At 46.4% G+C, this 18,644-nt stretch overlaps 1 protein-coding gene across 1 annotated transcript in view; it reads left to right on the top strand.

The window, feature by feature from the left end:
• Positions 1–1,922: 1,922 nt before the first annotated feature.
• Positions 1,923–18,644, top strand: part of STING1 (stimulator of interferon response cGAMP interactor 1) — a 93,107-nt gene continuing 76,385 nt past the window's right edge. Inside the window, exons 1-2 of the mRNA XM_077266049.1 lie at positions 1,923–2,028; positions 11,371–11,447. The gene's annotated coding sequence lies outside the window, so the exon portion shown is untranslated. The remainder of the gene's footprint in view (positions 2,029–11,370; positions 11,448–18,644) is intronic.

The raw sequence follows: 18,644 nt of genomic DNA, 5'->3' as shown, positions 1-18,644 counted from the left end.
CCCACCATCACATTCTTAATGGCTTCAGAAAGGCCATTTCTGAAATTTACGGCCAGAGCACACTCATTCCACTGAGTAAGCACGGACCATTTCCGAAATTTTTGGCAATACACTTCAGCTTCATCCTGACCCTGAGAAATAGCCAGCAAGGCTTTTTCTGCCTGAATTTCAAGATTGGGTTCCTCGTAAAGCAATCCGAGCGCCAGTAAAAACGCATCAATATTTGCCAATGCCGGATCTCCTGGCGCTAGCGAGAAGGCCCAATCCTGAGGGTCGCCCCGTAAAAAAGAGATAACAATTTTTACTTGCTGAGCTGAGTCTCCAGATGAACGGGGTCTCAGAGATAGAAACAATTTACAATTATTCCTGAAATTCCTAAACTTAAATCGGTCTCCAGAGAACAGTTCAGGAATAGGTATTTTAGGTTCAGACATTGGATTACTGGTAACAAAATCTTGTATGCCCTGCACATGAGCAGCAAGCTGATCCACACTTGTAATCAAAGTCTGGACATTCATGTCTGCAGCAAGCACAAGCCACTCAGAGGTAAAGGGGAGGAAAAAAGAGAGGAAAGGAAAAAAAAACAAAAACTCAGACTTTCCTTTCTTGTAATCCCACTTCTGCAATGCATTAAACATTAACCTTGGCCTGGCATACTGTTATGACCCCAATGGCAGAGGGTCTCAAAAGTACATACCAAGTCTGCAAACACAAAAAAACAGCTCATAGGGCAGTGGTAACTGGGCTGACCATATATCTAATCCTAGCACCACAAATAGCAGCAGCCGGGGAACGTGCCTACGTTGGTTCTAGACGTCTCGCGCCAGCCGGAGAACTAACTAACCCTAGAAGGGAAAAGATAGACCTTTCTTGCCTCCAGAGAAAAGACCCCAAAAGTTGGATACAAGCCCCCAACAAATAATAACGGTGAGGTAAGGAGAAAAGACAAACGTAAGAATGAACTAGATATTTAGCAAAGAGAGGCCCACTGACTAATAGCAGAATATAGGAAGATGACTTATATGGTCAGCAAAAACCCTATCAAAATTTCCACGCTGGATATTCAAGAACCCCCGAACCGTCTAACGGCCCGGGGGGAGAACACCAGCCCCCTAGAGCTTCCAGCAAAATCAGGAATCACATTTAGTACAAGCTGGACAAAAAATACGAGCAAAGCAAATAACCAAAAAACAAGGAAGCAGGACTTAGCTTAATTTTGCAAGATCCAAGACCAGCAGACAGGAGCAAACAGAAAGGAACTGATTACAACGATGCCAGGCACTGGACTGAGAAACCAGGAAGTTTATATAGCAACACCCCTGGACTAACGACCCAGGTGGGTGCCAAACTGAGGAAAGACAATCCCAGAGTCATATCACTAGTGACCACAAGAGGGAGCCAAAAAAGTCTAATTCACAACAGGCTCCTCTTGTATCAATTACAGTATCAATGTGGCATGGCATGGAGGCAATCAGCCTGTGACACTGCCGAGGTGTTATGGAAGCCCAGGTTGCTTTGATAGCAGCCTTCAGCTCGTCTACATTGTTAGGTCTGGTGTCTCTCATCTTCCTCTTAACAATACCCCATACATCCTCTATGGGGTTAAGGGCAGGTGAGTTTGCTGGCCAATCAAGCACAGTTATACTGATGTTTTTAAACCCGGTATTGGTACTTTTGGCAGTGTGGACAGGTGCCAAGTCCCGCTGGAGAATTAAATTTCCATCTCCAAAAAGCTTGTCGGTAGAGGGAAGCATGAAGTGCTCTAAAATGTCCTGGTAGACAGCTGCACTGACTTTGGTCTTGATAAAACATGGTGGAACTACACAAGCAGATGACATGGCTCCCCAAACCATCACTGATTGTAGAAACTTCACAATATACCTCAAGCAGCTTGGATTATGTGCCTCTCCTCTCTTCCTCCAGATGCTAGGACCTTGATTTCCAACTTAAATGCAAAATTTACTTTCATCTGAAAACAACAGCTTGGACCATTGAGCAACAGTACAGTTCTTTTTCTCTTTGTACCAGGTAAGAGGCTTCTGGCAATGTCTATTGGTCATGACAGTGGTTTGACACAAGGAATGCGACACTTGTAGCCCATGTCCTGGATAAGTCTGTGTGTGGTGGTTTTTGAAGCAATGACTCCAGCAGCAGTCCACTCCTTGTGAATCTCCCCCAAATTTTTGAATGGCTTTTTCCTAACAATGCTTTCAAGGCTGCGGTTATCCAGGTTGCTTGTGAACCTTTTTCTACCACACATTTTCCTTCCACTCAACTTTCCATTAATATGTTTGGATCCCGCATTCTGTGAACAGCCAGCTTCTTTAGCAATGACCTTTTGTGGCTTAGCCTCTTTGTGGACTGAGCGAATGACTGCCTTCTGGTCATCTGTCAAGTCAGCAGTCTTCTACATGATTGTGTAACCTACTGAAACAAATTATGGGACCTTTATAAATGCTTAGGAAGCATTTGCAGGTATTTTTTCTTAGTTATTCTAATTTAGCGAGATAATGACTTTTGGGTTTTCATTGGCTGTAAGCCATAATCATCATCATTAACAGAAACAAACACTTGAAATAGATCACTCTGTTAGTAATAACTCTATATAATATATGTGTTTCACTTTTTGAATTGAAGAACTGAAATACATTAACTTTTGATATTATAATTTTGTGAGAAGCACCTTGTGAGGCAGTGACCTGTGTCACATGTGAGGGTCGCTATGTGTTCCCCCCAGGATGCGCACGGAGGTGTATTTGAGGCTATGGGAGTGCATTGCAGTCACAGGAGTAGCTGTGATTGCAATGCTAAATAAAAAGGGACTGTTTGTCTTGGGCAAGATATTTGTCCAGGGCAAATTTGAGAAAACCTGCTGCATTTTTGTTTGAAATGGACTACAGGATGGTAGTGGCAGTCCGTTTCCTTCCTTTTGGATTTCCATGTGGCGGAAGGCTACAGGTTCTTTGGTTTAAAGCCCTGCAGTAAAGGGTTTGGGAGTGTAAGGGTCAGAGTCAGTGTCAGTCTGGTCTTTGCTAGAGTGCAGAGCGGTCGGCTCTGCAGAGCTCCATCAGTGTAAGGCAACACAGGCAAGCGGAGCCAAACAGCCAGGAGAGCTGAGATGCCCGGCACCCACAGCATACATAGCAATGCAGTCGCCCATGGTCACTGGTCTCAGAGGTGGACTGGCATGTTTATTGGCAGAAAACTTGAGGATATGGTTCCCAGCTGCGATCCGGGGGATATCATGTACTGTGTATTTCTGTGAGTTGGACATCAATGCTGTGAGTTGGACATTAATGCTGTGAAGTAAATGCATTAAAGAGACTTTTGTTTGGAACTTTGCTGGGTCACTGCCAAATCACTGCATAAGTGTGCTACCGATGCACTGCGACCTGTAGATATAGATGCATTTCTACACCTACATACAGAGAAATGCATGCACATACATACAAACATATATACAGAGACATGCATGTGAGTCGCCCCCAGGGCAGTGGGGTACTCGGTACCGGGTCGAGTCACAAGGGGTTATATGATCTATACTGTGGATATTTCATTGACTTTGTTCTCTTTTGGGCTCTTGCTTGATACATCAATATTGTAGAATTACCTAGCATAACTACATGGATCCATACCTGGTTATACAGTAGTGCTCAAAAGTTTACATACCTCGGCACAATTTTTGCTTTCTTGGCCTTTTTTCAGAGAATATGAATGATAACACCAAAACCTTCCTTTTTCTCCACTCATGGTTAGTGGTTGGGTGAAGCCATTTACTGTCAAATTACTGTGTTTTCTCTTTTTAAATCATAATGACAACCCAAAACATCCAAATGTTCACATACCCTGGTGATTTTGGCCTGATAACATGCACAGACGTTAACACAAATGGGTTTGAATGGCTACTAAAGGTAACATCCTAACCTGTGACCTGTTTGCTGGTAATCAGTGTGTATGCATAAAAGCTGAGTGACTTTCTGGGATTCAGACAGACTCTTGCATCTTTCATCCAGCCACTGATGTTTCTGGATTGTGAGTCATGGAGAAAGCAAAAGAATTGTCAACGGATCTATAGGAAAAGGTAGTTGAACTATATAATACAGGAATTGATAATGCCAGTCAACTAAACTAATACTATGTGGGGGCACCACAAGAAGTAATGAACTGGGATCCAACCTTGACCTAAAAACTGCTTAAGCACTAAGAAACAAAACATAGAATAGGTCATACAGAATGGGGATCACCAAAATGCACAGATTGAACCAGAAAACACAGCTTTATTACCATATAAACACAGGACATAAACATTTAGAAACATTTAAAACATTTGAATACACAAAGCCTGTAATAAGGCAAGCACCTGTGCTAGACAGATGGGGAAGGTAATTAAGATATTAGAGGCCTCTATATGGACAACATATTCAAGATGTGCAAAAAAGCAAAAAAATATCATAACAAAATCTCACATATCAATAGGCCTTACAAATATGGCTACAAGTGCATGCAGATGTGGATACTGGAATAAAGAACAGATATGAACTGATATACACCGCAGACTCTGTGGAAAGATGACCTCATGGTCCCTAATACAACCAATAGGTCCCTGACAAAATAATAAAATAGTTTAAAGTGTGGGTCAGCTGTATCATGTCATACACATAAGTTGCTGAGGAGCAGAAGCAACAGATATTAGACCATGCATCCAAATAAATATAACCGTATGCTGGACACAGAAAATAACAGCCAGTAATCCCCCAAGCACTTTAGATATATGTATACACACTAAACAGAGTCATGACCTTGGCAAGGTTGACTCCCCGTGACTTCCCCCACCTTTTCTCGAATAACCACACCACACCAGTACTTTTGGATAATAATGGCCACAGCAGCCAATTTATTATTAATAATAATAAAAGACCCTTGGTGAGGCCCTCAAAGCTAACCCGGTCCTGGTCTGGTGATTATCCTGTCGGCATTACCTCTTCCCTCTCAGCCTTACTTCCAGCCGCGTTTTCCTCCAAGCTCGGAAGCACCATGAATTGAGGGAAGAGGTTGCCTCCACACCGTTAACCTGTACCTGACTTCCATCATCGGGTACTCACCCGTCGGTACCGTGCACCCGACCTCCAACATCAGGTGGCCCTCTGGGTCCCACGATAACGTGACCCCGACTCGCCTCGTCGGGTATCAACCAAGTATCACCAGACCACCAACAAAGTAACTATCCACTTTATGGGGGTCCCGCAATGCAAGAATCCCCCCTTTAACAAACTTTTTTGCCAGCTTCGAGGACCCACCAACGCTCAAATCATCATAACAATGATATAACAGAACCTCGGGCTCACGAAGAGCTATCCGCCACCAGTCAGGAGAGGAAAAAACCCCTGTGGGGGAAACCTCCAGGGAACCATGGCGATGGACTGCCCTTCCCCTAGGCTTAAAGGTAGCTGTCAAATAAATAATTTTGTATAAGTATTATTCTTGTCCTCATTCAAATGGTTCATCTGGCTACTGCGACCCGGTCGTCCTTCTTTTCCTCTGGGCTGGGTGGGTGGGGCTTGATGTCCGGCCGTCTTGGGAGCGAAAGAGGATCATGGCTCCTCCCTACGTCCTTTTTATCCCCCTTTGGCCCCCCTCCTTCCCCCCATCCTAGGTCACTACCACTACATCACTTCCCCTTTAATCAATCCCTTACTTCCTCCCTCTACCCCCCTTTCCCTGTCGTCTCCCTGCCTTTTCCCAAATCCCAAACCAAAACCATCACTTGCAACCTGCCCCGGTCATGCCCCCCTCCTTCAGACCCTCCGTGCCTTATCCGGGGGTTACTTGACCTTGGCAAGGTTGACTCCCCATGACTTCCCCCACCTTTTCTCGAATAACCACACCACACCAGTACTTTTGGATAATAATGGCCACAGCAGCCAATTTATTATTAATAATAATAAAAGACCCTTGGTGCCGACAGTTTTCTCGGGAGCCAATGGCACCCCGAACTTCTTAGCGACCCAATGCAGAACCTGAAGCCACCGTCCAATATCTTTCTGATCCCATCTAATAGATGGTCGCATGGCCTTGTGCTGACAAAACTGTTCATCATACCGCAGCCAAGCTTGCCCCCCATACGACTTGTGAGCGTCCCTGATGGTGTCCATGTAGCAAAATAATTGAGTTCAGTTTTCTGGCGCCTTTTCCCCAATGACGCTACCTAATATCGTGAAGGCATGCCACCAATTTGAAAACGTATGCGCCACCGTACTCTGTCGCTCCTCTTCTCTCTTCCCCCCTTCCTTTCCTGACTTTGCAGTCAACCTCTCTACAGGCAAAAGTGAAAAAATGTCCACATACTCGTCTTTCCATATTTTCTCCCTCACCTCTTTTTTAAGGTGGATACCCAAGTTACCCATAAAGCAAAAGAATTCATCCCCCTGCGCCGTGTCATCTAACTGCCCATTCTCCTCATCCCCAGCTGCCGCCGACTCAGGGGCCCTGATTATATCTTCGCCACCCCCAGCAGCACCAGGCCGCAAGTATGGGCTCGTCCAAGCTGCTAGATGCCCAGGCCCGCGTCCTTCAAAGTGGTCCATTCTGTCTGCTAAGCTCGCTAGCATTGCCCTCATTTCCCTAGCGGTGGCCTCCAGGGACCCTAAGATGGGGCTACGCTATCCCCTTGTGATCTCTGGCTCCCCCCATCCCCCTGTACTGGGCCTGCATATGGATATGAAGAAAACATGGAGTCATAGTTACCAGGCCGTGCGGGAGTCATCCCCCCCCCCGGCTGCTGTGCTCCTGGACTCCTCCTCGCCATTGTCGTTGCTGTCCACATCCAGGGATGAGGGACATCTTGTTCCTAGCGACAGGCGTCCATCCTCTGCGCCCTCGTCTCGCGTTCCTTCTTGGCTCCTGCGGCTATACTGCGTGGTGACCTCGCTTTCCCTACTTCTATTCGCCTGCCTGGCTCTGTCCTGGGTTTTTTGCTGGTGGCTCTGGCCCTGCAGCAAGATGTGAGGTTCTGGCTGCCGGGGGGGTGCTCATAGCCCTGGGCCGTCGCCTTCTGCTATCCCTCGACCCTGGCTCCCTTGAAGGACTCCTTACCTTGTGCTGTTGCCCCCCTACCGGCATCTCCATGGACAGCCTTTCGGGGGGCCTAGCCCTGCGTGTTGGCCTCCTCTCCCCCTCTTCCCCCACGGGCATCTGGCTGGATGACACAGAATCCTGCACTTCTTCCACAGGTGCCTCGTTGGGCAGCCTGATTCCCGGGGGCCTTTGAGAAGGTCCCCGGAAACAAGATGGCGCAGCCCATGTGTCCCGGCTCTCCTGCCTGGCCATGGGGGGAACGCTCACACCCCCGGCCGCTTGTGAAGGCGGAACTGCTGCCGTAAGACTCCCTGGGGATCCCTGGCCCTGCTGCTGCGCTGCGTGGGGTCTCGCGGTCTTCCTCCTATGCCCCCCCGTCGGCTCCAGCCCACATTCTCCCTGCCTCTCCTGCTCAGCAGAGCATGCAGCATCCGCTGCCCGACGCCTGCTCGCCGGCGCACTCCTCCTGCGGCTATTAGCGTTGGGACCCCCTGCCCTCCTCCTGCGGGACCCTGAACTACCCTCACTCCTGTTCCTCGGACCTTCCCCAGAAAGCCGGAACATAGGACTCCCTGCTATTACCACCACCACCCATCCCCAGGATACCTTCCTCAATGCTTTCCAACCATCCGGGTGGGTGAGCGCTGGCAGCCGCCTGGAGCCTGGAGATCACGTCCATGTCTGGTAAGAGGTGCCTGCTTGGTGGGGGAGCATGGTGCTTGGTGTCCGGCCGTCTTGGGAGCGAAAGGATCACGGCTCCTCCCTACGTCCTTTTTATCCCCCTTCGGCCCCCCTCCTTACCCCCCATCCTAGGTCACTTCCCCTTCATCACTTCCCCTTCAATCAATCCCTTACTTCCTCCATCTACCCCCCCTTTCCCTGTCATCTCCCTGCCTTTTCCCAAATCCCAAACCAAAACCGTCACTCGCAACCTGCCCCGGTCATGCCCCCCTCCTTCGGACCCTCTGTGCCTTATCCGGGGGTTACTTGACGTTACCATATGTCCATTTCTCTAGACCAGATTCATGCATGCTATATACCAGCCTTTACCATATCCCCAGAAATTTAGGTGTTACGTCATGACTCTGTTTAGTGTGTATTCATATATCTAAAGTGCTTGGGGGATTACTGGCTGTTAATTTCTGTGTCCAGCATACAGTTATATTTATTTGGATGCATGGTCTAATATCTGTTGCTTCTGCACCTCAGCAACTTAGGCTACTTTCACACTAGCGTTGTTTGGCGTACGTCGCAATGTGTCGTCTAGGGGAAAAAACGCATCCTAAGACTTCCCCATAGACTTACATTAGCGGCGCATTGCGACGTATGGCCACGACGATGGTGCGACGGCTGCACCGTGTTTTGGTGGACCGTCGGCACAAAAAAGTTGCATGTAACTTTTTTTGTGCGTCGTGTCCGCCATTTCCGACCGCTCATGCGCGGCCGGAACTCCGCCCCCTCCTCCCCGGACATTAAAATGGGGCAGCGGATGCGTTGAAAAACTGCATCCGCTGCCCCCGTTGTGCATTTTTTTCATAGTATGCGTCGGTACGTCGGTACCGACGTTAGTGTGAAAGTAGACTTATGTGTATGACATGATACAGCTGACCCACACTTTACACTATTTTATTATTTTGTCAGGGACCCATTGGTTATATTAGGGACCATGAGGTCGTCTTTCCACAGAGTCTGCGGTGTATATCAGTTCACATCTGTTCTTTATTCCAGTATCCACATCTGCATGCACTTGTAGCCATATTTGTAAGGCCTATTGATATGTGGTATTTTGTTATGATATTTTTTTGCTTTTTTGCACATCTTGAATATGCTGTCCATATAGAGGCCTCTAATATCTTAATTACCTTCCCCATCTGTCTAGCACAGGTGCTTGCCTTATTACAGGCTTTGTGTATTCAAATGTTTAAAATGTTTCTAAATATTTATGTCCTGTGTTTATATGGTAATAAAGCTGTGTTTTCTGGTTCAATCTGTGCGTTTTGGTGATCCCCATTCTGTATGACCTATTCTATGTTTTGTTTCTTAGTGATAATGCCAGTCAGCAACATTCAAACTGTGATTAACAAATGGAAAATCAGGGGCTCTGTAAAAACAAACCACGGTCAGGTAGACCAACAAAAATGTCATCCACAACTGCCAGGAAAATTGTTTGGGATGCAAAGAAAAACCCACAAACAACATCATCTGAAATACAGGACTCTCTGAAAACTAGCGGTGTGGCTATTTCAAGATGCGCAGTAAGGAGGCACTTGAAGAAAAATGGTCTGTATGGTCGAGTTACCAGAAGAAAGCCATTACTGCGCAAATGCCACAAAGTATCTCACCTATAATACGCAAAACAGCACAGAGATAAGCCTCAAAACTTCTGGAACAAGGTAATTTGGAGTGAGAAGACCAAAATTGAACTTTTTGACACAATCATAAACGTTACATTTGGAGAGAGATTAACATGGCCTATAATGAAAGGAACAACATTCCGACTGTAAAGCACGGAGGTGGTTCACTGATGTTTTGGGGATGTTTGAACTACAAAGGCACAGGAAATTTGGTCAAAGTTGAAGGAAAGATGAATGCAGCACATTATCAGAAAATACTGGAGGCAAATTTGCAGTCATCAGCCCGGAAGCTGCATATGGGACAAACTTGGACATTCCAACATGACAGCAATCCAAAACACATGGTCAAGTCGACCTGTCATTGGCTACAGCATAAGTGAAGGTTCTGGAGTGGCTATCTCAGTCTCCTGACCTCAATATCATTGAGCCACTCTGGTGAGATCTCAAGCGCACAGTTCATGCTAGACAGTCCAGGAATTTACAGGAACTGGAGGCTTTTTGCCAAGAACAGTGGGCAGCTTTACCATCTGAGAAAATAAAGAACCTCATCCACAATTACCACAAAAGACTTCAAGCTGCCATTGATGTTAGAGGGGGCAATACACGGTATTAAGAAATGGGGTATGTGAACTTTTAGTCAGGGTTATTTGGATGTTTTGGATTGTCATTATGATTTAAAAAGAGAAAACGCAGTAGTTTGACAATAAATGGCTTCACCCAACCACTAACCATGAGTGGAGAAAAAGTTTTGGTGTTATTAATAGTGTTGAGCATTCCGATACCGCAAGTATCGGGTATCAGCCGATATTTGCTGTATCGGAATTCCGATACCGAGATCCGATACTTTTGTGGTATCGGGAATCGGAATCGGAAGTTCCCAGTGTATGGTTCCCAGGGTCTGAAGGAGAGGAAACTCTCCTTCAGGCCCTGGGATCCATATTAATGTGTAAAATAAAGAATTAAAATAAAAAATATTGATATACTCACCCTCGGACGCGCCCTGGTAGTAAGGGATGACGTCACGGCTTGTGATTGGTCGCGTGGCGGTCACATGAGCGGCACGCGACCAATCAGAAGCCGTGACGTCATGGAAGGTGCTGAACGCGCTCATTTTAAGCAAAGAAGGCTGCCGGTTCACAGCGGTAAGGTCCAGGCTGCGTCGGAGAGGTGAGTATATCAATATTTTTTATTTTAATTCTTTATTTTACACATTAATATGGATCCCAGGGCCTGAAGGAGAGTTTCCTCTCCTTCAGACCCTGGGAACCATCAGGGATACCTTCCTATACTTGAGTCCCATTCACTTGTATTGGTATTGGGTATCGGATCAGATCCGATACTTTGCCGGTATCGGATCCGATACTTTCCTATACCGATACTTTCAAGTATCGGACGGTATCGCTCAACACTAGTTATTATTCATATTCTCTGAAAAAAGGCCAAGAAAACAAAAATTCTGCTGGGGTATGTAAACTTTTGAGCACAACTGTTTGTATTCACATGCATTTAGGAAGAATTGTACAGTATGTAGGTTTTATTAAGTGCCTAGCTTTTCATATATGTACTATTGATCTATAATATCAGATGCTGATGGGGAGACTGTGGTTTTAATTGTTTCTAATTTTGGAGCATTACTGTATCAATAACATATATTTTTTGCATTGATAGGTGTGCACCTATTTCTGTATTGCTTCCTCTTTTTTTTGTTAGAGATATCAGAAGGCAGACGCACAGGGAGAATGATGGTTGCGGTGTCGTCTGCCACTATTGGCGGTACACCACTATCGGTAGCTACTGCTTACATCCTCTTGCAGCTATCCTTCTGCTTTTAGAAAAAAAAAAAACACCATAGTTGTAGGTTTAATGTGTCGTACAGAAAGTAAAATAGCAAGTTAAACAAGTTCCTCCTTTGTGAAGTTCTACTTTTGCTTTCATTTCCCAGCCTGAGATTGAAGTTGTAAAATCAACTCCCAGTGATTCCGTTTCAGCTGCAAGTGCAAATTAGTACAAGGATTAAAGGTAAGATTGATTAGATTATGCCTCACCAGTCAAGATATAGATTACACCAGTCAATATGTAGGTTACCCAACAAAAACATTGTACAAACCTTTAGCAGTACTATTAGCTTGCATAGTATTGATGGACTATTTATGTGCATGGCATGGAGTGTTTAATAAGCAGAGTATTATTTATATGTATTGTGGAACTCTTTATGTGTACTATTTTGTTATACTAGAACATTACTATTTTTATGTCTGATACCAGCAATGCTCAGTATAGAAGGAAAATTATTATTATGGTTATCATGGTATTGTGAGCAGTATAGCAGGATTACATACTTGTATAACATGGTGGCATTTTTTTTGTATCGTGTGTCTGCATTAATTTTGTATGGTGATGTTTTAAATTCTTTTTTATGTAAAGGCAGCTGACTGTTTGCGTTACATGCATGTTGTTTTACCTCTGTACATGTAACTTACATACAATTGTTAAAAACTAAACAGTGGTGTACAAAAAAGGGAAGAGGTCTTACGGCAAAGTTCAACCTGGTCCACTTATTATAGTGCTCGGCTTTTCTGCCTAGGACAGAAAATAATGGTATTTGTTCCCCCTCATCCATGTTTCTATGAACCACCACCCCTTGTTTGCTAATACCCTGCTAATGGGCAGCACAGTGGCTCAGTGGTTAGCACTGCAGCCTTGCAGCGCTGGGGTCCTGGCTTCAAATCCCACAATGACAACATCTGCAAGGAGTTTGTATGTTCTCCTCGTGTTTGTGTGCGTTTCCTCCGGGTTCTCTGGTTTCCTCCCACGTTCTAAAAACATGCTGATAGGGAATTTAGATTGTGAGCCCCTTTAATTATGTAAAGCGCTGTGGAATATGATAGTGCTAAATAGGCAAAGCATAATAAATAAGTAATGACACCCTATGTATCAGTAGATAAGACATTGCCTGCTCCATTCACCTGTCAATTGTGAAAGTTGTTAAAATTGCATGCATGAAAAAACTGAAGATGTGTCTGGCAAGGAAGGGGCAAATGGCCCTGAACTGATCAAAGAATTACATGAAAAGTAACACTCTAATGACATGCAAGATGTTTTGAAGACAATATATTTTTCTTGTTTTGACAATAGCTCTATTTGTTGCATAAAAGACTGGGGAAACCTGACAATTCAATTGCTCGCTATGAGCAGGACTTAAAAAAAAAGAGGAAAGAGGGACTCTGCATAACGTGACAAATAAAAATGTGTCTCGTAGAAACTAATAATATGAATGACCATGAGATTTCAAACCATTGCTTATTGTATCAGAAACTTGAAGGGGTTTTCCAGTTTTGAGTATGAATATTTAAATATTGCCGTTTTGGGTTAAACCACATGTGATATAGAAACTAGGAATGAGCGAAAACTAATGTGTCCGGATGGTCGTTACTCGAACCAAGCAATTCCTAGTGCTCGGATGCTCATTTCGAGTCACATTGGAAGTCAATGGGAAATCGGAGATGGAGGATGAGGAGGAGCAGGAGGGGGTGCAGGAACTGGTGAAGGAAACCCTGATAGCAGTAGGGACAGCAATCATCGGTATTGGTAGCACATGTACCATGCCACAGGGGGTCTCGAACCTGGTCTCCACAATGTTCACCAAGTGTGTCCTCAGGAAAATGAAGCATTCCTGGCCACAAGCACTTGTCCATGTGTCATTTGTTAAGTGTACAATCCCAGTAACTGTATTGATAAGGGCACGGTTGGTGTTCCTGGACACGTGCTGGTGTAAGGTGAAGACATAATCACAGCGGAAGACCAAGTACCGAGGGACAGCTGTCTTGTGTCGGTGGAAATCCTCCTTGTCTAGAAGCCTAAATGGCAACATTTCCAGTGCAAGCAGCCTCGAAATGCGCCTGTTTAGCATTTTGGCCAGTGCGTGGGTGGCTGGGAACTTTCTTTTTTGCTCTAAGGCCTGGAGTAGAGACAGCTGAACACTGTGGTGGGACAAGTTTTTGGAAGTCTCTAATTATGGGGACTCACAATGTGCAAGGACAGGTTTAGGGCAGGAGGCATCAGTGTCATGGACAGGGAATTGGGAAGTACCTAGCACAGGGGAAGAGGCAGAGGTGTCACCCACTGGCACTAATAGTTGTTCCAGGCATTCGTCTCACAGAGTTGGGTGCTTAAATGACATGTGCCTAATCATGCTGCTGGTGGTTAAGCTCTTAGTGATGAGGTCCCTGGTGATCTTGGCATGGCACAGATTACAACTGACCATTTTTATATCAGAATGCTCTATAAAAAAAATTCAGACTAGGTAACCCCTAACTCTTTGACAGAAAAATGTTCACTAGCGTGAACAGTTGCCCGTCATCTCTCTCTGATAACCCCACTGCCTCTTCCTTTCTGTTTTGGTGCTGCCAATTCGTCCCCCTCACTGCTGCTGGCACTGCTCTGCATGCCAGCTTCCCAGATTGGGTCAGTGACTTCATTATCCATTACTTTGTCTTCCACCTCAGCACCGTGGTCCTTCTGATTTGGTAACTTAACAACAACCTGAATTAACGGCAACTGCGTCTCATCATCTTCTGCCACCTGAGACAAAATTTGCCATTCCCCACTGTCTTCTTCTTGTGACTGTGGCTGCTCAAAGTTTTATGCATTGTTACACACAGCATCTATTCCTGTCCCTCTTGGAACATGCAGGGTGAGAGGCCACAATGAAGAAATTATGTTGTAAAGAGCTCCTCGGGGTTTCCTAGCGTGGGATCACTGGTCTCCTGAGACTCAACATGGTGGGAGGAAGGAGGATCAGGGTGAAGATTAAGTTATCCAGACTGTTGACTGGTGAGAGTGGACAGTAGGAAAGACGGGGTGGTGCTGGCAAGCATGCTGGAAACATTATTTGCTATTCAACCGATTACCTGTTCTCACTGGTGTGGCTTCATAAGCCACCCTGCAAAGTAGGAAAGGGAGCTATATGTCATAGATGAGCGTGTTTCTTGTTCTCCAACAACAGGCATAGTCGCACTTGCCCCATGTCCTCAATTTCTGTGTTCACCATCATCAGCACTCCCACTTCCCTGTCCCCTACCGCATGCCTTACACATTTTCTAATTGCTAGGCCTCTGGAAACCAAGTTTCCTTTATTAATTGAAACTAAATTTTTAATGAACAAAAACATTTGGTCAACAGTACCAGGACACGTGTGTTAGGGCTAGCGGAACGCACCGAGTAAGTATATAGGTTTTATTATAATTGATGCATTCGCAGCCCGGGGTCCACCGTGCAGGAGAACCTGCTGCTAGCAAACGGCGGAACTATATGGCGGTATGAGCTAACCCTGTTACTTCACAGAGTAGCTGAAACTCAAAGCACTGCGTCCTGTTTGACTTCACAGTGGCACAGGCTAACTACCCAACTAAGAGCAGTCAGTGGTCATGCATGCACACAAACTCCTCGCCGGAGGTGCCAGCATTCTAGGGGCTTATTTCAGCCAGGTCCCTGAATACATTCACACAAAATCTCCTCGCCGGAGGTGCCAGCATTCTAGGGGCTTATTCCCTGAACACAAACTCACATGACCACATTGGCGCCAAGCACATAACATAGAACAATACTAGCGCATGGCCGTGCGGCCATGCGAGCCTTAAATAATTTCAGCACGTACAGGACCTTCCTAGAAGGACCAATGAGAGGCTGCCACAGAGCGTGAGCACCTACAGGACCTTCCTGAAGGACCAATGGCCTTAGCTGCAGTATCTGATCATGTGACCCTCGATCTCCACTAAGAGATCTTACTCTGGGCATGCTCAGAACGAGAAAAGCAGGACTTAGTCCCAGAAGCATCTGCTCGCCGCTGCCCAGCACTGACTTCAATGGCAGAAGCAGGAAAAGCAGCAGTAACTCTTAGTACAGAGTCAGACTGAGCGAGACGCTGGGACCGACGACTCCGCTGAGCAGGCTCCACTGCGGCAGGAGAAGAATGGGAGACCGCAGCGGAGATGGCCTGAGATTCCCCCTGTGCAGAGGGGGGAACTTGACCCCTAACATTACCCCCCCCTCCTAGGGACCCCCCCTCCTTGGGCCTCACTACGTTCGAAGGCAGCAATGAGCTGCGGAGCCCGAATGTGCCCAGCAGGCTCTCAGGACCGTAACCCTTCCAGTCCACCAAATAAAGTTTTTTGCCACAAACCACTTTTCACCCCAAAATAGCGTTCACCTCGTAATCGTCCGTAGACGAACCCGATGTCCCGGCAGACGACTCAGAAAACTGGGACATGTATATGGGCTTAAGGAGGGACAAATGAAAGGTGTCGGTGATACCATTGGCGTGGAGGAAGGGCTAGACGGTAGACCACAGGATTAACCTGTTCAAGGACCTTGAAGGGACCCAAGTAGCGAGGTGCAAACTTAGTGGACTCAATACGCAGCCTGATGTTACGAGCGGAGAGCCACACTAAGTCGCCAGGAGCAAAGGTCGGGGCAGGGCGCCGATGTGCATCGGCGGAGGACCTCATTCTCTCCTTGGCGGCCCGGATGGCATCCTGAGTGCGGTCCCAAATGTCTCGTGCCACACACGAGACACACGCCCGAACATAGTCTGCGACATCACGAGCCATATGCGACCACCAGTATGTCCTCGCCAGTAACTCAGATGTCCTTTTGGAACCAAAATGTCCACCCACCCTGGACGAGTGTGCCCAAGAGAGAACCTCCGGTCGCAAACTGGATGGTACAAAAGTCTTGCCCGGAGTCACAGGCTCTAGCGAAACCGGGGCCACAGTTCTCAGGCTCTCAGTGGGGACAATAAGCCGAGGCTCCTCTTCCTCCTCCACAGATGACACAACGGAGCGAGAGAGAGCATCGGCACGAATGTTCTTCTCCCCAGAAAGAAAATGGAGGGTGAAATGAAACCGGGAGAAGAACAAGGACCATCTGGCCTGGCGAGAGTTTAACCGCTGGGCTGTCTGCAGGTACACCAAATTTTTATGATCTGTGAAGACTTGGAAGGGAAAACGAGCTCCCTCCAAGAGATGTCTCCACTCCGAGAAAGCCAACTTCATGGCTAGCAACTCCCTGTCCCTGATGGAATAATTCCTCTCTGCTGGTGAGAAGGTCTTAGAAAAGAAGAAGCAAGGATGCTTCCGACCTTGAGCATCCTTTTGGAAGAGGACTGCTCCAGCACCAACAGATGAGGCATCCACCTCCATGATAAATGGCTTATCTACATCAGGGCGATGTAGGATGGGAGCGCTAGCAAAATGTGACTTTATGGAGTTAAAGGCCTTGGAGACCTCCTCAGACCACAATTTGGGATTTGCTCCCTTCTTGGTGAGGGCTACCAAGGGAGCTACCAAAGTTGAGAAATGCGGAATGAACTGGCGATAATAATTAATGAACCCCATAAAGCGCTGCACCGCTTTAAGAGAATGGGGTTCCTGCCAGTCCATCACAGCCTGTAGTTTGGCAGGATCCATAGCCAATCCCTGGGCGGAGATGATATAGCCTAGGAAAGGTAAGGACTCCTGCTCGAACATACACTTCTCCAACTTGGCATAGAGGGAGTTTGCCCGTAGGAGGTCGAAGACTTTGCAAACATCTCTCCGGTGGGAGTCAATATCTGGAGAGTAGATGAGAATATCATCCAGATAGACTATGACCAAGATGGAGAGCATATCCCGGAAGATGTCATTCACAAAGTCTTGGAAAACGGCTGGGGCATTACAGAGCCCGAAGGGCATCACCAGATATTTATAGTGCCCATCCCTGGTGTTAAAAGCCATCTTCCATTCGTCCCCCTCACGGATGCGAATCAGGTTGTAAGCACCCCGCAGATCTAATTTAGTAAATACCCTTGCTCCCCGAAGCCTATCGAAGAGCTCAGATATCAAGGGCAAAGGATACTTATTCTTAACGGTGATGGCGTTAAGACCCCGGTAATCTATGCATGGACGCAGTTCCCCATTCTTCTTCTGCACGAAGAAGAATCCAGCCCCAGCTGGTGACACTGACTTCCTGATGAACCCTCTTGCCAGATTCTCTTGAATGTACTGAGACATTGCCTCCATCTCCGGGAGAGATAACGGACAGACTCGACCCCGGGGAGGCTCAGCACCAGGCAAGAGGTCAATAGGACAGTCATAGGGGCGATGGGGCGGTAGGGTCTCCGCCGCCTTTTTGGAGAACACGTCCGCATAAGACCAATATTGCTTGGGGAGAGAGGATAGATCTGCGGGAACCTCTGTAGTAGCAATCTGAACCACAAGATTCACCCCATCCCAAAATTCTGCCTGAGTACCACTCGATATGAGGAGAGTGGTACTGTAGCCAAGGTATCCCCAAGAGGACCTCATCAATTCCCTCAGGAATGACGAGCAGAAATATAATCTCCTGATGGGATGGCAACATGGACAGAGTAAAAGGGATGGTCTGGTGTGTTATCTGTGATGGCAGTGCCGACCCATTCACCACTCGTACCGTTACTGGTTGAGCTAGCATAACCAGGGGTATTGCGTGACGTTGGGCGAAGGCAGAAGACATAAAATTGCCCTCCGCCCCAGAATCCATGCAGAGCTCTACTGAGTGGGAGGATGAGCCTATAATAATTGTCCCCTTAAAGGACAATTTGAAGGCAAACGTCACCGTGTCTAGTGTACCTCCACCTACTACCACTAGACGCTGACGTTTCCTCGACCGCTGGGGACATCTGGTGGCAAGATGTCCTGACTGCTGGCAAACATGACAGACCTTGAGTGCACAAGCGGTCCGGGACTTAGATCCCGCTCGTGACACTTCCATGGCCTCATGGAATGTAGAACATCATAATTTTACACAAAGCAGGATAAACTGTATGGATGACAATAGTCAACTTTTGGAATCCAAAATATTGGTCAACTGTAGCAGGCCAAGCGGTTTTTAAACCGCCGTAAATTTACAGAGAGCACGTTGAACTGTATGGATGACTAATTTAATCCACAAAAAAATTTGAGTGTTTTTTGGCAGTTTTATATACCCCCATAATGTACCTCTAAGCAATGTGTTAAAGTATATGGATAACGAATTGAATCCAGAAAAAAATGTTGAACTTTTTTGGACAGTTTTATATACCACCGTAATATAACACTAACCACGTTAAACTGTATAGATGTCTATTTGAATCCAGAAAAACATTTTTTTACTGTTTTTTGGAGTTATATACAATTGTGCTCAAAAGTTTACATACCTCGG

This window comes from Ranitomeya variabilis, chromosome 5 (genome assembly GCF_051348905.1).
Source record: "Ranitomeya variabilis isolate aRanVar5 chromosome 5, aRanVar5.hap1, whole genome shotgun sequence".
Classification (NCBI taxonomy): Eukaryota; Metazoa; Chordata; class Amphibia; order Anura; family Dendrobatidae; genus Ranitomeya; species Ranitomeya variabilis.
The sequence above is the reverse complement of the archived record's forward strand: the minus strand, read 5'-3'. Positions and strand labels throughout refer to the sequence as shown.